Source organism: Lactuca virosa, chromosome 3 (assembly GCF_052849685.1).
Source record: "Lactuca virosa cultivar CGN04683 chromosome 3, Lactuca_virosa_CGN04683_v6, whole genome shotgun sequence".
NCBI classification, from domain to species: Eukaryota; Viridiplantae; Streptophyta; class Magnoliopsida; order Asterales; family Asteraceae; genus Lactuca; species Lactuca virosa.
The window spans coordinates 71,986,528-72,007,382 of record NC_136428.1 but is presented as its reverse complement, the minus strand read 5'-3'; the positions used below and the strand labels follow the sequence as shown (position 1 = coordinate 72,007,382).

Sequence of the window (20,855 nt, the reverse complement as noted above, 5' to 3'; positions counted from 1 at the left end):
TCTTCAACGCTGCACCTGTATACCCTAAAATAGAATCAGTTGAACACCATCCTCCTTCCCGCATTTTTCAAACACCTTTGAATTGATCACCATCCTCGTTCCGAGGTTTTTCAAACACCTTAATTTGAACTGATCACAATTTTTATAACCCCATTTGAAGTCAACTATATGCTCTCTGCTCTATGTAAATAAGCCATTGCTATTGATCAAGCTCACCAAATTAACTAAACATGAAGAAGTCTCAACTTAGTTCTTCAGTTTTGCTCATGGTTCTAAGTTTCTTGTTTTGTGTTTCATGGGCAACGTCCTTATCATCCTCAAGTTCTGGCGATCTAATAAGCTGCCTACTGTCCAAATCCAAGAATGTGACTACCATCTCTCAACTCATTTTCACCCCTGTCAATGCTTCCTTCCTACCCATTTGGCAAGTGGCAGTTCAAAACACCAGGTTCCTTAAGCCCTCCACACGTAGACCATCAGTCATCGTGATACCTATGGAGGAAACCCTTATACAAACATGTGTATACTGCGCCAAGAAACACGGCTACGAGATCAGGATCAGGAGTGGGGGCCATGACTACGAGGGCCTCTCATACACTGCTGATGTTCCCTTTGTTATGCTTGATTTCACCAACATGAGGTCTATAGACGTGGACGTAGCAAAAAGGACTGCTTGGGTCCAAGCAGGCGCTACGCTTGGTGAACTCTACTACAAAATTTCGCGAGAGACCGATACCTTGTATTTCCCGGCAGGTGTTTGCCCAACGGTGGGTGTTGGTGGTTACATGGGCGGTGGTGGCTACGGAAACCTGTTGAGAAAATACGGTACTGCTGCCGATAATGTTCTGGATGCTCGCTTCATGGATGTTGATGGGAATATTCTCGACAGGAAATCAATGGGAGAAGATTTGTTTTGGGCGATCCGAGGAGGTGGTTCTTCAAGTTTCGGAATTGTTCTTGCATGGAAGCTGAGCTTGGTTCCAGTTCCAAAAAAAGTAACCGTCTTTATAGTGAATAAAACTTTGGAACAAGGGGCAACCGAAATCTTCCATAAATATCAATACGTTGCACCAAATATCGATAGAAATTTGCACATAAGAACTCAAGTTTTTGCCGAATATATCGGCAACACCACCAAGAAAAGCATAAGAATTATGTTTGAAGGAATATATCAGGGCACAACCGACACATTGCTTCCGTTGCTTTCCAGAAAATTTCCAGAGCTCGGTGTTACCCGAGAGATTTGTGAAGAAATTAGAATGGTCCAGTCGACCCTTGTGTTTTGGGGCTTGCCAAGCTCCACCCCGACTCAGATTCTTACGAACCGATCTGCCATTGCCAAGCTGAACAACAAAAGCAAATCAGATTATGTCCGGACACCCATCCCCGTAAGTGGGCTCAGAAAGATATGGAGAAAGCTTATCCAAAACGATGAATCAGCGCTTCTGATGATCAATCCATTTGGCGGAAGGATGGCTGATTTCTCAGAGACTGCAATTCCATATCCTCATAGAGCGGGCGTGTTGTTACAAATTCTCAAGACTGTCGATTTTAACGGTCAACCTTCAGACACAACCCCTACATCCCTCAGGAGGATAGCTTGGCTGTGAAGCTTGGATGCGTTAATGAGGCGTTATGTGTCAAACAACCCCAGAGAGGCATATTCCAACTACAATGATATGGATTTGGGTGTTGGAAGTGCTAACTATGAAGAAGCAAGTGTTTGGGGTGAGAGATACTAGAGGAGGGACAACTTCAAGAAGTGATTCGAATCAAGGCCAAAGTCGATCCTCACAATTTCTTTAGGCGCCCACAGAGTATCCCTGTTTTCTAAAACCCCCGATCAGCTAAGCGGTTGAAGAAAGACTCAGCAGATGCATTTTATTCTTTTAATTGTTTTCATGAAAAACTAGCAACAATGCTACTTTCTGTCGGTTTCTTTTCCTAGTGTATATCATCTCCATGCTAACAAAGATGTCTAAAAGCATGTGGTCAAATTCTAATTATGAATTTATCCGACAAATACATTGTCTTATTAAGACATTTTATATCATATTTCTTTCTTATACTTCCTCTTGTCTAAAAATATGTTTTTGATTAAAATAGTTTGGGTCAATACAACTTTAGACTTGGGATACGTACTATGAAAAACAAAAAAAAGAAAAAAAAAAGAGGTTAAATGTATCATTCCGACGGCCTACACCGAACCCGCCGTAGAGTTATCATGTGGGGGTAAATCCTGAAACATTATGATCAATATTTTGGCAGGACAATAACTTTAAAACATTAACCTTATTTTTGAAACATTATGATCAATATTTTGGCAGGACAATAACTTTAAAACATTAACCTTATTTTTGAATTTTCACAGCTAATTCTTTCTAAACGTCAATTAGGCAATACATATGATGCGCTCATTCCTTTTAATAGATTCCATTTCAATAGGAAAACTTGTGTCTTGAAGGTATGAGATGACTAATTATATCTTGGTTAAGTTGGTCTCGTTAAATATTTTTGAATAAACGTTAAAAGTATATTACTTTGTTAACGAGAAGCATCGTGTTGCAATTACTAGTCATGTGGGCTGAGATCGATCGGAATCAAGAATCAGAAGACTAGACGTGTTTATGTTTCTTGCGTGCCTAAAGATTTGGTAATTGTGGACCTTCTCCTCGATATCTAAATCACATAATTACAAATATAATAAAACTTTTAAAAGAACCGGCCATAGGCAGGCTATGCACTAACACTTGCGATAGTTTGATAAGGAGATGAGACTTTTTCAAATGTTCAAACTTAATTAGAAATCAATGAATAGAGAATTCAATACACCAATCATGAAGATTTCCACCTATTTTGAGCTTGACGGAATTTAGGTTAATGTGGTCGTAAAAAATAAATGTAGTCTCTATGTATTTAGAGTATTTAGTGTGCGAGTGTTGAACTGAATTAGATGTAATGTACATGTCAATAATGTTGCCTCAATAAACAATTGTAGCTTTAGGAGGTGGGATGTAACGTTCTAATTCTCGTTAGAAATTTCAGAAACTAGCATTAATTAATATTAATAATATTATAATTATGGATAAAAACTCTAAAGAGCTTTTAATGAATAGAACGAATGAAAGGCATTCGATAAATTTTAAGAAATAAAATAATAAATGTGAAACTAAAATAATAATAATAATAATAATAATAATAATAATAATAATAATAATAATAATAAATTTAAGGTAAGGGGTTGAATGTGACAAGTTGTAAATGTGTCTTTAGTCAAGAAATTTGTTTTCTGGGTAGATAGTGTCGTTATGGGAGAATTAGGGATGAAATTGTAATACCTGTATTTCTCTCTTGGAAATCGTCGGGAGAGAGTTGGGCACTTTTCTTGTGACCGACTCCAATTTATGTATGCCCTTAAGAGCTCCACTCAAGCACCATAGTTTTTGATCGTTTGTGCCAAGAATCAGTATCAAGAAAAAAGAAAAAAATAATAAAAGAATGCAACGAAGGGATTTTGAAGAAGAGTGAGTCAATATCTTCGTCGGCGATAGTTACCGGAGGAGGAAGGTACTGACGGGTAAAGATCGTAATCTAACCGTATTAAGTATCAAATAATCTCATTTCCACTTTCTTTTATTTTTCTTTTGGCTACCGGGAATAGCCACCACTACTTCCGCAACCACGATCGTCGACGTGTTCCTTCTGCCACTAACAGCCCCCAAAGAGTGGGTGTTTTGGGTGGTGCATTTACTTCCTACCATTGGCCCTTCGATTTCTATTGTTTTGTGAAGTTGGTTGTCGATTGTCGCCCATAACCACCAGCTACCTCCTGCTGCCGATGTGTGTGTGTGTGTGTGTTTGTTTCAGCCACCATAGGCCACCCTGCAAATGCGCTTATGGTTGTATTACTTTTGATGGTTCACAAATGAATGTAAAAGCATTATTTTCCAATCATTCCACTTATACTTAATCAGCATCATTCTTTGTTTTGGGGTAGTTTGACCATTATTGACCACCACAACACCACCATCCGACCACCAATAAGTGGTAGTTTTATGAGGGACTCAATTTTTAATACATTTGGTGTCATAAGGAGCGTAATGGGTTGTAACTTAACCCTAATAAGATGATTTTTTATGTCAAGTTCCTAACTCTAAATGCTCATTAAGCCAAGAATCAAGACGTTTGGGTTAACTTGAATTACATATATTGATAGCCTAATAAGTAACCATTAATTATGATAAAAGTTTTGAAGTTAAAGCTTAATCATTAAGTCCTGCATGGGACACCTAAAGTGACCTAAAGGTAAATATGATCAATTTCACTGAATCTATCCTCAAACTTCTAAAAATCGTACAAGAATATCGAAAGCTCCAAAAATCATAAATTTTAGTCTTCTGGAAAGTTTGATGAGTCTAGTTTCCCTAAACTTTGAATTAAATTTACAAATTCCAACTTCTTGTAGGGTATAATTCACAATCTTCTTAAACTGGTATGTATTGTCACATATTTCATAAGTTGTCTTTCAAAAATTATAATAAATTCATTAGAACTCCGAATGTCAAATTTTCATAGTCTGTAGTTAGATATAGATGTCTAGTTTGCTCCATATCATGGGCAAGATGAAATTCCTAGTGCTACTAACATCGATTTTCATCATAACCAAACCGATCCATCTATTTTTATCTGAGAATCATTCCATGCTACCATATCCTGACTTTTATATGCATGTGACATTATTTTCACAATGTCTTCCATTGACCTTCTTTAATAGTAAGTTCAATAGTGAATTTACTATGATAGACGTTGCTATGATATACCGACTAAACTACGATATAAACTAGGATAATCTATCAAGGTGCCTATCGAATCGAATTTTTGAACTATTTCGAATGGAGTTATGGGATTTTATTGTACTATAATAACACACATAGAATATCTGTTCTGTACTTTTGTTGATATAAAAATTTCCGTATAGGTGAATAAACAGGAGATGCCTAAAATATAATTTAAGTGTAGCAATGTCTATTATATCAAATTCACTATTGAACTAACTATTAAAGAAGCTCGATGGAAGACATTGTGAAAATAATGTCATGTGCATATAGAAGTTGGTATGTGATGGAATTAAATGATTCTTAGATAAACATAGATGAATCGGTTTGGTTATCGTGAAAACCGATGTTAGTAGCATGTTGATGAAATCATGCTTTCGGGGCCTATTTAAGACAACATAATCGTTTCTAAAGGTATCAGATATGATTCAGATATATACTTGATATCCCCGAAAACATGGTGGTCGATGCATGTACATTGCCACCTTCATGTGGTCGTGTACAAATGGTTTCTTCTAGGCATGAGCAAACGAACCGAACCGGACGAAACCGGCCCGACCCGGGAACCGGCTTCGGCCAAAATCAAGAACCGAACCGGCCCGGCGGTTCTACCGGTTCCGGGTTTTACCGGGTTTTCGATTTTGGAACCGGTTTGATTTGACACGCTTCCTTGCGGGGCTTGTAACTCATTCAAATTTTAACCAAATCAAGCGTTTTTATAGGCTAAACTTAACTGCAAAACCTAACTATGTGTAGGAAAAAGATTCAGGTCAAACAAAGCTTAAATTAATTGAGTTATGCACGTTTGAACAACAAAGTTAGATTATGTTTAATTGTTGTAACATAAAAAAAATTCTGATTTGACACCCTTCCTTGCTGGGCTTGTAACTCATTCAATTTAAAACCAAATCAAGCGTTTTTATAGTCTAAAATTAACTACAAAATATAAACTACGTGTAGGAAAAAAATTCAGGTCAAAAAACTTTAATTGAGTGAGTTATGAACATTTGAACAACAATGTCAGATTATGTTTAATTGTTGTAACATAAAAAAAAATTCTGATTTGACACCCTTCCTTGCGGGGTTTGTAACTCATTCAATTTTTAACCAAATCAAGCGTTTTTATAGTCTAAACTTAACTACAAATCCTAATCTACATGTAGGAAAAAGATTCATGTCAAAACAAGTTAAATTAAGTGATATATGCACATTTGAACAACAAAGTCAGATTACATTTAATTGCTGAAACATAAAAAAAATTCTTATTTGATACCCTTCCTTGCGGGACTTGTAACTCATTCCATTTTTAACCAAATCAAGCGTTTTTGTAATCTAAATTTAACTACAAATCATAATCTACATGTAGGAAATAGATCCAGGTCAAAAAAATTTAAATTCTGTGAGTTATGCAACTTTCAAAATTTGAGTGAGTTATCTGGTCCGGTTCCCGGTTTTGGGCCGGTTCCAACGACCGGTTCTTACTGGGTTCCAGTCCAAAAAATTGAAGAAATTATACTAGCGGTCCCTCCCGACCGGTTCCATCGGGTTCTGGTCCCGGTACCGGTTCCGGCTGGTTCCCCGGTCCATATGCTCATCCCTAGTTTCTTCACATCTAGCAGTAGTGGCGGATTCAATGTATGGGAAGGGGGGTGCATGGACCCCACTAAAAAGTGGGCCCCACCAGGAATACATATTAAAAAAAAAACTCAGCTTATGGTCCCCACTCACAATAGATTTGTCCCCACTACTCCCACTCATCCTCACTACTCTCTCTTCTGATTTTTCACTCCCGATTTTTCACTTCTTTCTTTATAGTTTTGGCCTAGCATACCAAATGCACTGAGTAGTAACAAAGTTAAACACTCCACAGCCATTGGAATTTAGTACTCCACAGCCGTCGACATCGTCTTCAATCGCCGCAACCTATCACTGCTGCATAACACCGCTGCAGTGCTGCCAACGCAGTGACAGACTTCGCTCACCACTTACTGAGCAACACCATCTACCGTCGCGCACAACCGGACTACCATCGTCTGATTTTGTTCGCCACCATCATTGTAAGTTTATTCCCTTTATTTAGTTTGATTTTCCCAAATGGGTTTGATTTGATGAACTGATTTGAATGGTTTATGAATTCTGATTTGGGATTTTTGATTTGTAAACTGATTTTATTTTGATTTAACACTCTCAAAAAATTAATTTGTGTTATGGATTTGTTAGTTTGACTTGGTTTGCTTTTGATATAGGGAAACGAACTAAGCTTAACAAAGATGGAAAAAATTAATTTTCTTTAACTGTTTTTTTTAATGGTCTTTTCTAATTTAGTGTTTTATATTTGTTTAATGTTTAATGGTTTTGGTAATTGTGTTTAACATTGTTTAATGTTTTTTTTGTTTAAACCAATAACAGGTGCAATGGAAAGATTTTACAGTAGAACATCCACATTAGGACCATCTTCAGCTGAAATTCCCCAACCTACTTTTATTCCACCAATACCGAGTGAAATTTATTCAAGTGACATTCTTTGGGATCCGGCTGATAGGAAATTTTTTTCAGATTATCACCCTAATTAAAGAGACAATATAAGACGAAAATATTTGATTAAAGGACCATGTCAACCGCGTCTTAAAAAATACCGTGTAAGAATGTTTGGAAATAAGGAAGAGGTTTTAATGACGATTCACCAATTTCCACCAAGATAAACGAAATGTATTATTAGGTTTTAATTGGTTTTGAAACTCCTAGATTCTTTTGAGATTCATTGAACTTTTCAATGGCATGTTTCAATCTCGAGTGTGCCCTTCAGGTTTTGTGACTGGGATATCGAGGATCACAAAACAAGGTGTGAAGTAACCATGCAAATATACTTGGTACCCTTAATATTTACCCCTCAATCCATGTGCCGGTTAACCACACACGCTCCAACGATACTATGATAAACATTAAGTTACCCTTTGCCTACCTTGTTAAGTCCAGGTTAGTGTGCCGGTTAACCACACACGCTCCACTAACAGCTTAAACAAAGTGCAAAGTGTAATTTCATGGATTAGCACCTTATTCACATTTTCCTAAGTAACTAAGATTGTGAATTTATAAGTGTTTAGTTACTTAGTATTTATCATTATACTTATAATGAAGGGATAATTATAGTCCTTGTCCTACCTGTTCGGCTAACGACCCTCCACCGGTCAAGGAAGCGGTGAGTGAGAGTGGACACCCATTAAACTGCCATTTTATAGGCAGTAACCTTATACCCCCCTTATAGACCGGCTTCGTGAATGAGGCCTACTAATGGTAAGACGACTTGCTCTTATACATATAATATATTAAACTTTTAATATTATAATAGTATAAGGGTGTATTTTAGACATTTAAAATACTTGGTGGTTTAATCTATTAATTAAACTAGACTTTTAATTTAATTAAACTCAAACCATATATTTATGGATTAATAATACTCTTTTAATTAAAGGTTTTAATTAACTATTAATAAAGTCCATAAGAGTTAATTTGAACTATTCAACAAAACATCATAATTCCAATTATTAAACTCAAAATTAAAACCATTTAATTAATTGTTTAAGTTATGAACCCAAGAGTTTTAGAATTCAATTCTTTTTTTCATAAAAAACTTTTCTCAAATTCCAAAACTTGAGGGCAAGTTTTGTAATTCTTGAAAACCTTTGGATTCCATAACTTATGGAATTAATGGTGTTTTATGATGAAACTTTCCATGTTCCATAACTTAAGAACAAGTTATGGAATTCTTTAAAACATTAACACCAAATTTTGTAACTCCATAAAAACTTTGAATCAAATTTTTTTTTTTTAAAAAAAAACTTTCATATCCATAACTTATGAAAATTTCAAAAACCCTTAAGATCACAACTTAAAAAAAAAAACTTTTGAGCTCCAAAATTTTATGACAAAATATGTAACTCCTTAAAACATTTAGATCAAACTTTTAAAACTAATAAAATAATCATATCATTTTATCTTTTACTAAATTTGACCTAATTCAACTCATATAACAAATGATTCAAATTTTACAAATAATTCGTTTTTCACAAAACAAGTAATTATCTTAAAATTTGACAAACGTCATGTTTTTTTTTCCTTTTTTTCCAACTTGAAAATAAAACATTTGCATCAATATAACAGAAAACAACCCATGTCTCTGATACTACTGTTGGCTTTTGAGCATTCTAACACTCTTATGGTGTACATGCAACCCTATAAACCTTGGATCTCTGTTTTCTCTATTATACATGCAAATATTAACTATTCCAAGGTTTCATCCTAACTAGCATATTATGAAGCACCTATACTACAAAGTTCTAGTTAGATGACATACTTTTTGATGTAACATGATGTCTTCAAGCTTTAAGAGCTTAGCCCCAATAGTGTGGAAGCCTCAAATGGAATCACAAATCACCAAAACACCTTGGAAGAACTTGAGAGAATATGTATGCACACTAAAATCGGCCCACTCTTATTTTCACACACTTGTGTCAATTTTGTGAGCCAATGACCCCTTTATATATTATGGAGGATTAGGGTTACATCCATGTAAACCCTAATACCCATGACCTTTCATTTACATAGGATCCATGGGTTAAAAGCTCCATGGACCATCCATGAAAGCTTAGCCCAACCTAAATGAACTTGGCCCATTCCATATATATAAGAGTCCATATTTAATTAGTTCTTTTTGATCACTTAATTAATTCTAAATTAATTCTTGATCAATACTAATTAAATAATACGATTCCATATTAATATATTAGAACTTATAATATATTAATATAAATCATAAATATACAATTTTCAAAAGACTATCCATATAAATTGTGCCGGTGAAGTGCAACCCAAATGGACCATGCCGGGTCGGGTCAAGTACATACCAAATATAGTTATGGACTTAGACATTAATCCAACATGTATGAGGTCCAACAAACCCTCACCCCTCTCACAAGAACCAGTGAAGGGTGACTTTGTCATTTTTCCAAGTATCATCCGACTTTAGGTCAAATGATTCCTAACTCCAGCCTTTTGGAGTTGGCCTATGCGCTTCTTGTTAACATGTCCAAGACGACAATGCCATAAGTATGTTTTGTCTAAGCTATTTGAAGAATCAATACACAACACATTATTTCCTAGATTATCTACAACATTCACAGCTTCATATACACTATCACAAGGTAATGCTTTAAAGTAAAATACATCATTGTAATAAACGTTAATAGCACCATTATCATTATCAAATGAAAAGGAAAAACCTTGTTTGTACAAGCCATGAAAGGAAATAATATTTCTCACCATTTGAAACGAGTAACAACATTTATTCAAATCTAACATTAACCCATTATTAAGCAATAAAGAATAAACTCCTATCTTGGTAACATGTGATGCTTTCCTATTCCCCACGATTAAGTTTATCTTCCCATGCTCCATTTTCTCACTTCTTCTTAGGCCCTGCAAATCAGTACAAATGTGAATACCACAACCTGTATCAAGCACCCAAGAGTTAGTATGTAATGAGTTTTTAGACAATATAGTGTAAATACCTGCATGGGTGGGTTTAACTTTCCCATCCTTTACATCCTGCAAGTATTTAGGGCAGCTTCGCTTCCAGTGCCCCTTTTCCTGGCAGTAGAAGGATTGTGCTTCCTTTGGGTTTGAAGAAGGAGGAATGGAACCTTTCTTGGTTCCACTTGAAGAGGAGCCATCAAGAGACTTTCCCTTGGTACCCTTCGAAGGGGTCTTTCTCTTCTTCCCCTTTCCCTGCCCAATTGCCAAGAGAGGAGCAGTAGTAGGAGTAGGAATAACTCCTGATTTACTTTTAAGGCCACTTTCAACGGTCCTTAAAAGTCCTTGAAGCTTACTTAGTGTGACTTCCTCCTTGTTCATATGATAAGTCATACGAAACTGATCATAACTTGTAGGTAAGGAACGGAGAATGATGTCAATCGCCATGTCCTCAGGAAAGTCCACATTAAGCTTCAGTAACCGGTCCACGAACCTTTGCATTTTCTGCAAGTGACCGGTGAGGGATTCTCCCTCTTTCATCCTAGCTGTTATCATGGAGGAAATGATTTCATACCTCTCCCGAAGAGCACTCTGATGGTACCTATCCATCAGATCCTGGTGCATCTCAAAAGGGTAGAAATCTTCATAGGATTTCTGGAGTTCTGCTGTCATTGTGGCCAACATGATGCAAGACACCTTAGTGGCATCTTTCTCATGGGTAGTGTACTCAGCAATCTCCTCAGGAGTAGCAGTTGACTCATCGATAACCTTTAGCTCCTTATCGAGGACATACTCTTTGCCCTCATAGCGAGTAATCATTCTGATGTTGCTAATCCATTCATTGAAATTGGAACCATCAAAAGTGACTTTCCCACACAAGTTCATTAGGGAAAAGGAGCCTATAGGGTTTGAGCCAGTAGCAGTGTTGGAAGACATATGAAAAAGAAGAAAGGCAAGTTTTATTAGATAAATATTCCTTAATAAGTCTCCCAAATGAAGTATTAAGGCTAGGATCCAAGCTATAAAATATTTGAAGGTAGGTAAATGACGATTTACCAATTTCCACCACGAAAACGAAATAGATTATTAAGTTTTATTGGATTTGAAATTCCTAGTTCTTTTGAGATACATTGAACTTTCAATGGCATGTTTGAATCTCGATTGTGCCCTCTCAGGTTTGTGACTGGGATGCCGAGGATCACAAACAAGGTATGAATAACCATGCAAATTGACTAGGTACCCTTAACTTTTATCACCTAATCGATGTGTCGGTTAACCACACGCGCTCCACCGATCTATGATAAAATTAAGTTACCCTTTGCCACCCTTACTAGTCCTTGTTAGTGTGCCGGTTAACCACACGCACTCCACTAACGACTTGGTAAGGTACAAAGTGTAATTTCATGGGTTAGCACCTATTTCACATTTTCCTAAAGTAACTAAGATTCGGAATTATTAAAGTGTAGTTACTTTAAAATTTCATTATACTTTTAATGAGGATTTAAATTCCTTGTCCTACCCGTTCGGCTAACGACCCTCCACCAGTCAAGGAAGCGGTCGGTGAGAGTGGACACCCATTAAGCTGTCATTTTGTAGGCAACAACCTTATACCCCCCTTATAGACCGGCTTCGTGAATGAGGACTACTAACGGTAAGACTGACTTATTCTTATACATATCCATATATTTAAACTTTTAATATAATAATAGTATAAGGGTTGAATTTTAAAATTTTAAAATTCTAAGGTTCATTTTGGAAATTAAAGTATTAGGGTGTAAGACTTTACAAATTCCAAAACTTGAGGGCAAGTATTGAAACTATTCAAGACCTTTCATTTCATAACTTATGAGTTTAATGGTTCATAAAAATGAAGACTCTTCATTTTATGTAACCTCTTATTCTTTAATGACACTTTTAAAGAAGTGACTTTTGGTTATCCATAACTTGAGGACAAGTTATGGATTCCATCATTAGCCATTAAGATCAAGAATCACACTTACAAGCAAGTTACACATAATTCCTATGATCTTCTAAAACTCATAAGAACATGAACATTCATATCAAAATTTCAAGAATCATATTAACACATATAAAACATGAAATTTTTTATATTAACCATTGTAAACGGATTAGCATAAGCATTACACCATCTAGAACAAGTTTTAAAACACCAAAATAGTTTAGGGTAATGTTTCTAGTCCATTTCCAGTAGCAAAACTCGAAAATCTGCATTCAGGTCCTCCTACTCGTCGAGTGCAAGAACCTACTCGACGAGTAGGATGAATTTTCACATGGACTCGGCGAGTTCATGCTGCAGAGTCCAGATTTTTGAGCTTTTTCAACAAGTTTGCATCAAGTATCAAGAAAACAAGCCTAGGCTCTGATACCACTATTGGGTTTTGAGCATTCTAACACTCCTATGGTGTACATGCAACCCTAGAAACCTTGTATCTATGTTTTCTCTAAATACATGCAATTTTGATTTTCCAATGTTTACTTCCTATCTAGGATGTTATGGGGAACTTGTAATACAAAACTCAAGTAGAATAACATACCTTTTAGTAGCTTGGTGTCACACCCCCAAACTAGAACGGCGGAAACGTTCGGGGGTGGAGGACTTTAGGTAAGTATCACAACACATGTAACATAGTAATCAAAGTACAAACAACCATTGCATTAATAAGTATAAGTTTTACATAAGTGTTTAAACATTACATATTCAAACACTAAAGTAGGTACAACAGAAGACAAGAGTCGCGGTACGGTACTAGGTAGTCTTCTCAAAAGCTTCGGGAGTGTACCTGTCTACTGGATTCCTGAGAATACAAGTTATTTTGAAAGAGTAGATCAGCATTTAAGCTGGTGAGTTCATAAGTATTTTAGTTCTGTTAAGTATACCCTAAGTTCTTTGAATAAGTTCACTGGTTTCTCTAGGAAATCCTATATTTTCTGAGATGCTAGATTGATAACCTCAATAGTTTCCCTCTGTAATTACTTAGTTTATACTGATTATACATAACACAATATCGAATGGACAGTTAATTGGGTGCATCTGCCCTAAGCCCACAACCAAACAAGGAACAGGAAGTAAGGCGGAAGTCACACATTTCACTGTCAATCGGATATTACTAATGTATAACTATGATGTAATAACTAAGGAATTATAGAATTAACCAGTAAAGGTCTTTTATGTTATACTAGTTTACAGAGATTGAATGACTAAGTTCCATTTGATAAGTGGTTTAATCCCATAAACCGTTCTCTTTGTATTACTGTTTTGTATTTGTATTCCTTTCTGAAAACTTGTATTTGAGAGTGTGCCTGGCTCCACCAGGTGTTAATGAAAACTGTATTAAACCATTGTATTTTGTATTCTATAAACTGGTACTTTGAAGGTGTACTTTCGTTTATTTGTTTATACACTTAACGTATTGTTAATATCTTTTTAATAAGTAGTTATTATAACCATACTATGACGGATGGCCTGAAACAAACACTTTGTGGGCGTTTAAACTGGTGATAACAATTGTCACTCATCGGCGTGTATGCCGGACTGTAGCTAGCAGCCTGAGTGCGGGGTTGTCAATCCTGATATAGATCTACACACACTTGTTTCGATCCCCGACTGGAGATTCTGGTTATAATGTCAGGACTTTCCTATGTTGTCTAAAATGAATTAAACAACCTGAATATAGAGTCTCATAAAAAGCATATTAAACGTTACATGTATATTAGTTTTGAAAACCCAATCATTCTGAAATAATGATTGACAGTATATTCTTGAATCAAAACCCTAATTTCTTGTAAAATAGTGTATTCTAGTATACTTAAATCAAGAATTATTACCTCGTGTTTGCTAACTCTGGTACTCTGTATAGTACCATTGCTAATGCAAACGCGGAATTGTGTATTATTACCTCGTGTTTGCTAACTCTGGTACTCTGTATAGTACCATTGCTAATGCAAACTCGGCAGGATGTATTATTACCTCTTGTTTGCTAATTCGGGCACTCTGTATAGTAACTTTGCTAATGCAAACCCGGCATTACCACATGTTTGCTAACCCTGGTACTCTGTATAGTACCTTTGTTAATGCAAACTAGGTATGATGTATCTTTACTTCTTTAATATGTTGTTCGTATATTAAAGGTATTATACATATCTTGGTATAGTTGAATGAATTTTGGTAATTTCCTTGGGAAGTATACAGTCGTGAATCATACTTGTATATTTAGTTTTGAATCATAAATTATACATATTATAATTTATATGTTCTATCTGATTAGCAAGAATTCTCATGGAATATCACCTTTGCTCAGCCTGATACAAAGGTAATGATACTAAAAGGAGTAACCTTTTAGACTCATATATGTATAATATATATATAATTAAGAAGGAAACGACCTTCGGACAAATAACACAACCTTAATTCCACATCCAAACAAGGAAAAGGATATAAGATAATTCATTAGTCCTAAGCCCTTCAAGTCTTATTTATATATTTATACATATATAAACATGATTTTGGCATTTATAATTTGAAATAGTTTATAAAACATTTTTCAAAGAATTTAACATGGCTTTACGTTATTTTGGAAGTATTTGGTAATTCTTAAAAGCATACGGAAACTTTCTGTGTGATTATTATCACACACAATTATTAACACAATTTATTATTGTGTTAAACTTGTATTCCCCCTAAAAAGCATTTAAAACCATTTAAAAAGGTATATTATAGGGGTATGAACTCACTTGATAAGCGGTGATTCGCGCAGCGTTTCGTTTCCCGGAAAAGAGTTTGTTGGACGAAAAATCGGCTCAAACCGGGCAGAGTTTCGACAGGAGCGAGGATGAATTCTCGAGAATTCCGGGGCTCCGGGGCTTGCTTCGGGCTTTAGACACGATACCGGGGCCTTGGGGGGCCGTGAGAAAGTCGAGGGGGTGAAAATGTGAAATTGAGTGAAAAATGGGGTGAAAAAGTCATCTTAGCCGAGGAGTCTCGCACCCTTTATATATGGGTGCGAGGGTGCGGTCCGAGATGGTGAGTCAGCAGCCACCTGGCGAGGGTGAGGAGTCAGCAGGACACGCGTCGGACATGCGGAGTGTACACGTGCGAGGCTCGGACCTGGTGGGGAGGCGGTGGCTTCGGTTCGGACAGCTGGAGGCTTCGGACTGGACCGGACTTCGGTCCAATGGGAGAAGGCCACGCATGCGAAGGGTCATCCGAGGAGTGTCTCATGCGAGTGATGTCCGAAGCTTATTGGACCTCGGCTGCGGTCCACTCAGAAGGGGACACGTGAACTGCGGTGCAACCAGAGGATGACACATGGAGGTTTGCACGTGATGATGACGTGTCCGAAGAGTGACATGCGAAATTTCTCGGTTATCCAAAATTTCTCGATTTTTGTGCCAAAAACTTGCGAAATTCATAACTTTCGCATACGAGCTCCGTTTTTGACGTTCTTTGTATGCACGCGTAGGTAAAATCATACCCTACGACTTTCGTTTAGACTTCGTCGGCTGGTTTTGAATTTATTTTTAATATTGTTATTTTAAACAGACCGGGAAGGGAATCCGTTAAAAATTCATAACTTCTTCATCTGACGTCCGTTTTCGTCTGTCTTTTTACCGTTGTGCTACTTTTGACGAGTCCTTCGATTCTCGTTTAAGTTGCATCGGCTAAATATCAATCGATTTATATTTCAAATTTTTAGCTGTTTACTGCTAAAGCGAAACTTCGAAAAATCATAACTTCCTCATACGAAGTCGGATTTTCACGTTCTTTTTATGAACGTTCTCGGTTTAACATATTCTACAAGTTTTATTTAGATTGTTAAGGCTAAAAAGCCTTTTATCGAAAATTCACTTTTTACACTGAACAGTGTTTTGCTGGTTTTTCCGCGGATTTTCGATTGGTCATAACTTCTTCGTTATAACTCGGATTTCAGTGTTCTTTATGTTTTTAGAAACCTTGTTATAAACTCTACCACTTGGTTCATCCCAATTATGATTATTGATCAATTTATTTTTGACCAAACTTTGACTGGTGTCACATTATCCCCCCGTTAGAGGGAATTTCGTCCCGAAATTAAGTCTAAAGTGATACTCATGGACTAGGTCTAATCTTTCCTATCCCAAGTGAATTCAGGTCCCTGGTTTGTAATCCAGCAAACCTTCACTAACGTGATGAGACTTAGCGTGGTTCTTTAGATTTCCCTATCCATGGTTTTTATTGGTTCTACTACAGAGTGTAGACTTTTATTTAACTTGATTTCATCGAGTGAAATAACAAGTGTTTTCTCGGATAGACGCCTCTTTAGATTAGATATGTGAAAGATGGGATGAGTGTTATTAAGTTTTTGGTGGTAGTTTAAGTTTAGAAGTACAAGACCGATTCTGGTAATAACCTCAAATGGTCTTATGTACTTTGAGTTTTGTATTTTACGATTTCTCAAGCGCATCTTGTCCTTCCTGAGTGAGACCTTCATATGACGAGGTCATCAATCCTGGAATTCCAAGGGTTTTCTTTTATCGAAGCTGTAGCTTCTCTGGTTAACTCTGGAAGCTTTATGGCGCTTCTCGATTCGTATTTTGTTTTTGGTAGTTTCTCGAATGAATTCTAGATCAGCAAGGGTGCTGTGTGGAAATTGGATCTCTAGCTAGTTGTGTATTACCTAATTTAGTCCAGTGCAGATAGGATCTGCACTTGTGACCATAGAAGGTTTTGAATGGAGCAACTTGAATGCTAGTGTGATAATGGTCTCGACTAATTGGTAAATGGGTATCCCATTCTTTACCATAGTCGATCCCATAGAATCATGACTACTCTGGTTCCTAGAGATTTTTGAGTGACGGCCTGAACTGGGAGATGATTCTATTATCTCAGTGGAGATAACAGATATTGGGATACCGTACACTCACACGTTCTAGTTATCTTGCCACATTTTCAGGTTTCAAGGCTTCCTGTTGAGCCTCCTTACTCTATGTGGATAGATTTTAATGAGTTATCATAGTCCATGATTGGCACTATGACCTGGGTACTCCTTCTGACTTAGGGTGTTAGCTACTATATTGGCTTTGTCGAGATGATAATGAATTTCGAATTCGTAGTCATTTAGTAGCTCGACTCACTGTTGTGGTCTCATGTTGAATTCCACCTGGTAGAATACATGATGCAGGCTTTTGCTCCGAAGTTCATGATAAGACTCATACTTGGCTCATCCACCATCACCTCGTATATACAAGTCGTATATAATTTAGATTTCACAAAACGTCCGGATGGGTGACTCTGCCCCAGGTCCACAACCAAACAAGGAACAGGAGATAGGGCGGAATCACACATCCTTAATCTTGTTAAGTCTAACTTGTATACCACTCTCGTGTATACACTTAGCAGCGCTAGATTAGCTTAATGAGTTCTTAGTCTCTATTCTTGAACTTGACCTACGGTACAATGATTTTCCTACAAGATCTATTGAGATACTTCGGTAGTTACCGACTTCTATGACTACTTCGATGCTTTTCGTTCGAAGTTTCCTGTCTACTGAGTAGGCTAGAATGGCGTGGTACTCTTCACATGGATACTTCTGAAGTTTTGAAATGAGAGACAACCTAAGGGTTTTGTGTTATAGATTGGAAGAATTTCATCTTACGGCTGATTAAGGAAAAAGTTCTCTTATACAGCATAAGAATTTTCACATGGTAAGGGCCAGGCCAAACCATGTCGAATGAGGATGTCAGAATTTTCTCGATGAAATAGATATTAAGTCGTTCTGGGACGAATGATTACTAGGATGATATCCTATGTACCTAAGTTTTCAACGCTTCTGGTTTTATTCTGTTATTATCACTACGAACCCCTTTTTGATTCGAAATTGGCGGGTACTACCAATACGAGGGTTCTGATAATTTGAAATTATAAACTTTCATGAAACGATCCTTACTAGGTCTCTCTATAATCGCTTGGTGTATACAAGTCATGTATAATTAAGATTGGTAAAACCTTTAACTGAGCAACCATGCCCTAAATCCACAACCAAACAAGGAACAGGAAATGAGGCGGGATTACTCACTCTAAGTCTACAAATATTAATTATAAATGACCCTTATGTATACACTAAGTCATCATAGCTTACCTGTTAGGGTTTCAAATTTTTATATAAATGTTATGATTTAATTTGAACGGAAGAGTAATCATAATTATAGATAATTATCGGGGTTTGGAAGCGTACCAAAATATAGTAGGGTTCTTTGATGCTTTCCCATGTATTGGGATCAAAATCCTCCTGCTCCCCCTTCGTTCTTCTCTGTTGGACAGTCCCTCTTGTAGTGTCCTATTTCACCACAAAAGTAACATATGGGAATGGCTCCAACATCGGTAGTTGAAGTGATGAACTCAACCGGAGTTCTACAGAAGCGGGCGGTATGCCCCTTCAAGTTGCATCTATTGCAATGCCGCTTTCGGAAACCTCCATGGTGATGGTAGTTGCACTTGCTGCAGTGTGGGAGGTTTCCTATATACGGCTTAGTTGGTGCTAGAATAACAGGGCTGATGGGGGTATTGACTGCCCCAGTTCGATGCCCTCTGTTAGGTTCTTGAGTTGAACAACTCCCTTTCGTGTTCTCGAACTTTCGTTTAAGGTTATTACGCTTAAGGTTCGAGGTGTTCTTACAAGTAGGTGCTCGTTGCTGTACTTGGCCATCACCATGATCGGGGTTACCGATAGCATTACTACTAACATTTGCATTGTTAGCATTAAGGTGTGCCATGACAGCTGCTACAGTAGCTGTGACCGCAGCTTGAAACGTAGCCGCATCTATCTGAAGGATTGGTGTTTCACTGGTGGGTTGGTTACACTTCTTTGGAGGCATGATTCTGTTACATGATAAGAAAATGGGCTCGTGAGCGACTATCGTGTCTCTAGATGTATTCTAACCATTTGTATCTATGTATTAATCTTTTGTTTTGTTATATTGTTCTCAATGATTCGACCTGCATCCCTATGATGCAGTCCTGGTAAGGAACAGAGTTAAGTTTCTAGAATGGTTAGGAACCGAGTATCATCCGAACTAAGTTACCTTCGTTTGGTGGATATCGTTTCCCAATTTTCGAAAATATTCGAAAATAATTCATAACAGTGTCTACATAAAATAGACTTATGAATTTGAGAGGTAATCACTATCAATTAAGATTCCGTGATCTGATTTATTGTTATTAGCCGTGACAGGAAAAGAGGATAAGCTCCAAACCTAATGTGAGTAATGAAATCACTAACTCACTAGGTTGAACGGATTTACTAGTTACTACTTAGATGAAAAGGTGCTCGAACACTTCATATGAATCATGCATGGTTTTCCTTTGTTCTCTATTCTATTCTGAGTGGTAATGATTTTTTCTCTCCTGGTATCTATAGGGTGTCCTTCTCCTCTGTAGGTATATTGAATTCCCGGGCTGTCTTACTTCCGATTCTGACACTGATCCCCATTACTTCGTAATGAAGATTTTGAATCTCGAAAGTTCATGCGAATATCTCATTGGTGTCCTTAATAGGGTAAGGGCACTAAATGATTTCTATAGTTCGTTTACTTCTCCTATGTATCTTCTTGTGATTCTCTTAATGAAATTCTGTTGGATCCTCCTTGACTCTTCTATTGATTGCTGGAGTAACTATGTTTATCTAACGGTTTATACGAGAATGAGAATGTCTAAAGAATCTATGAGAAAATTTAAATTTTTACGAAGGTGATTCTTTCTGGTCCTTCTATAATCACATGGTATGTACCGATTATATATAATCCAGATCAAATAGACCTTTGAATAAGTAATCCTACTCTAAAACCACATCCAAACAAGGAAAAGGAAGTAGAGTGAAAATCACATATTCTAAGTCTATAAAATCTCGGCTATATATAACCTTAACGTATCCACTTAGTAATTATAGACATATCAGAAAAGATCTTTTTAACATTTCCCCAGAGGTATGTAACATACCTCCATGTTATTTTAGTTATGAGTTTGATTCCTTGACTTCTAGATACAAGAACTTAACAAGTTTTCAGTTTTCTTGTTATAGCATCCTAAAATACTCCCATAGTATTTTAGTCTTCATGTTTGGTTCTAGAATTCTTCTGGTACTTAGGTAAGTTTTAGACCAGTTGCAACACTACAATCACTTCCCAAACACGTTTTGGTCATATCTCGGATGAATATAGTTGATCAGGATATATTGATCCCAGATATGATTACGTCACTGTCTAGGTTTAACTGCAATGTCCAACTTCCAAATACTTTAGTTTTGTTCTTCTTGTGAAACTCATTATGGTATATATATACTCTACATGTACTTATACTTTTATAAAATATTGAAATATTTTTAAAGTATAACTCTTGGTCAGAGTGTTTTTATCCCAATGGGTTTATAGTTGTATATCTTTTATGACTGATATACTATGTTCACTATAAACACTGCTCTGATACCAATCTGTCGCACC

At 36.7% G+C, this 20,855-nt stretch overlaps 1 pseudogene; it reads left to right on the top strand.

Moving 5' to 3' along the window:
* The first annotated feature begins 494 nt into the window (after nt 1-494).
* On the top strand, nt 495-1,610 carry LOC145163645 (berberine bridge enzyme-like 4 pseudogene; annotated as a pseudogene).
* The last annotated feature ends 19,245 nt before the right edge of the window (nt 1,611-20,855 follow it).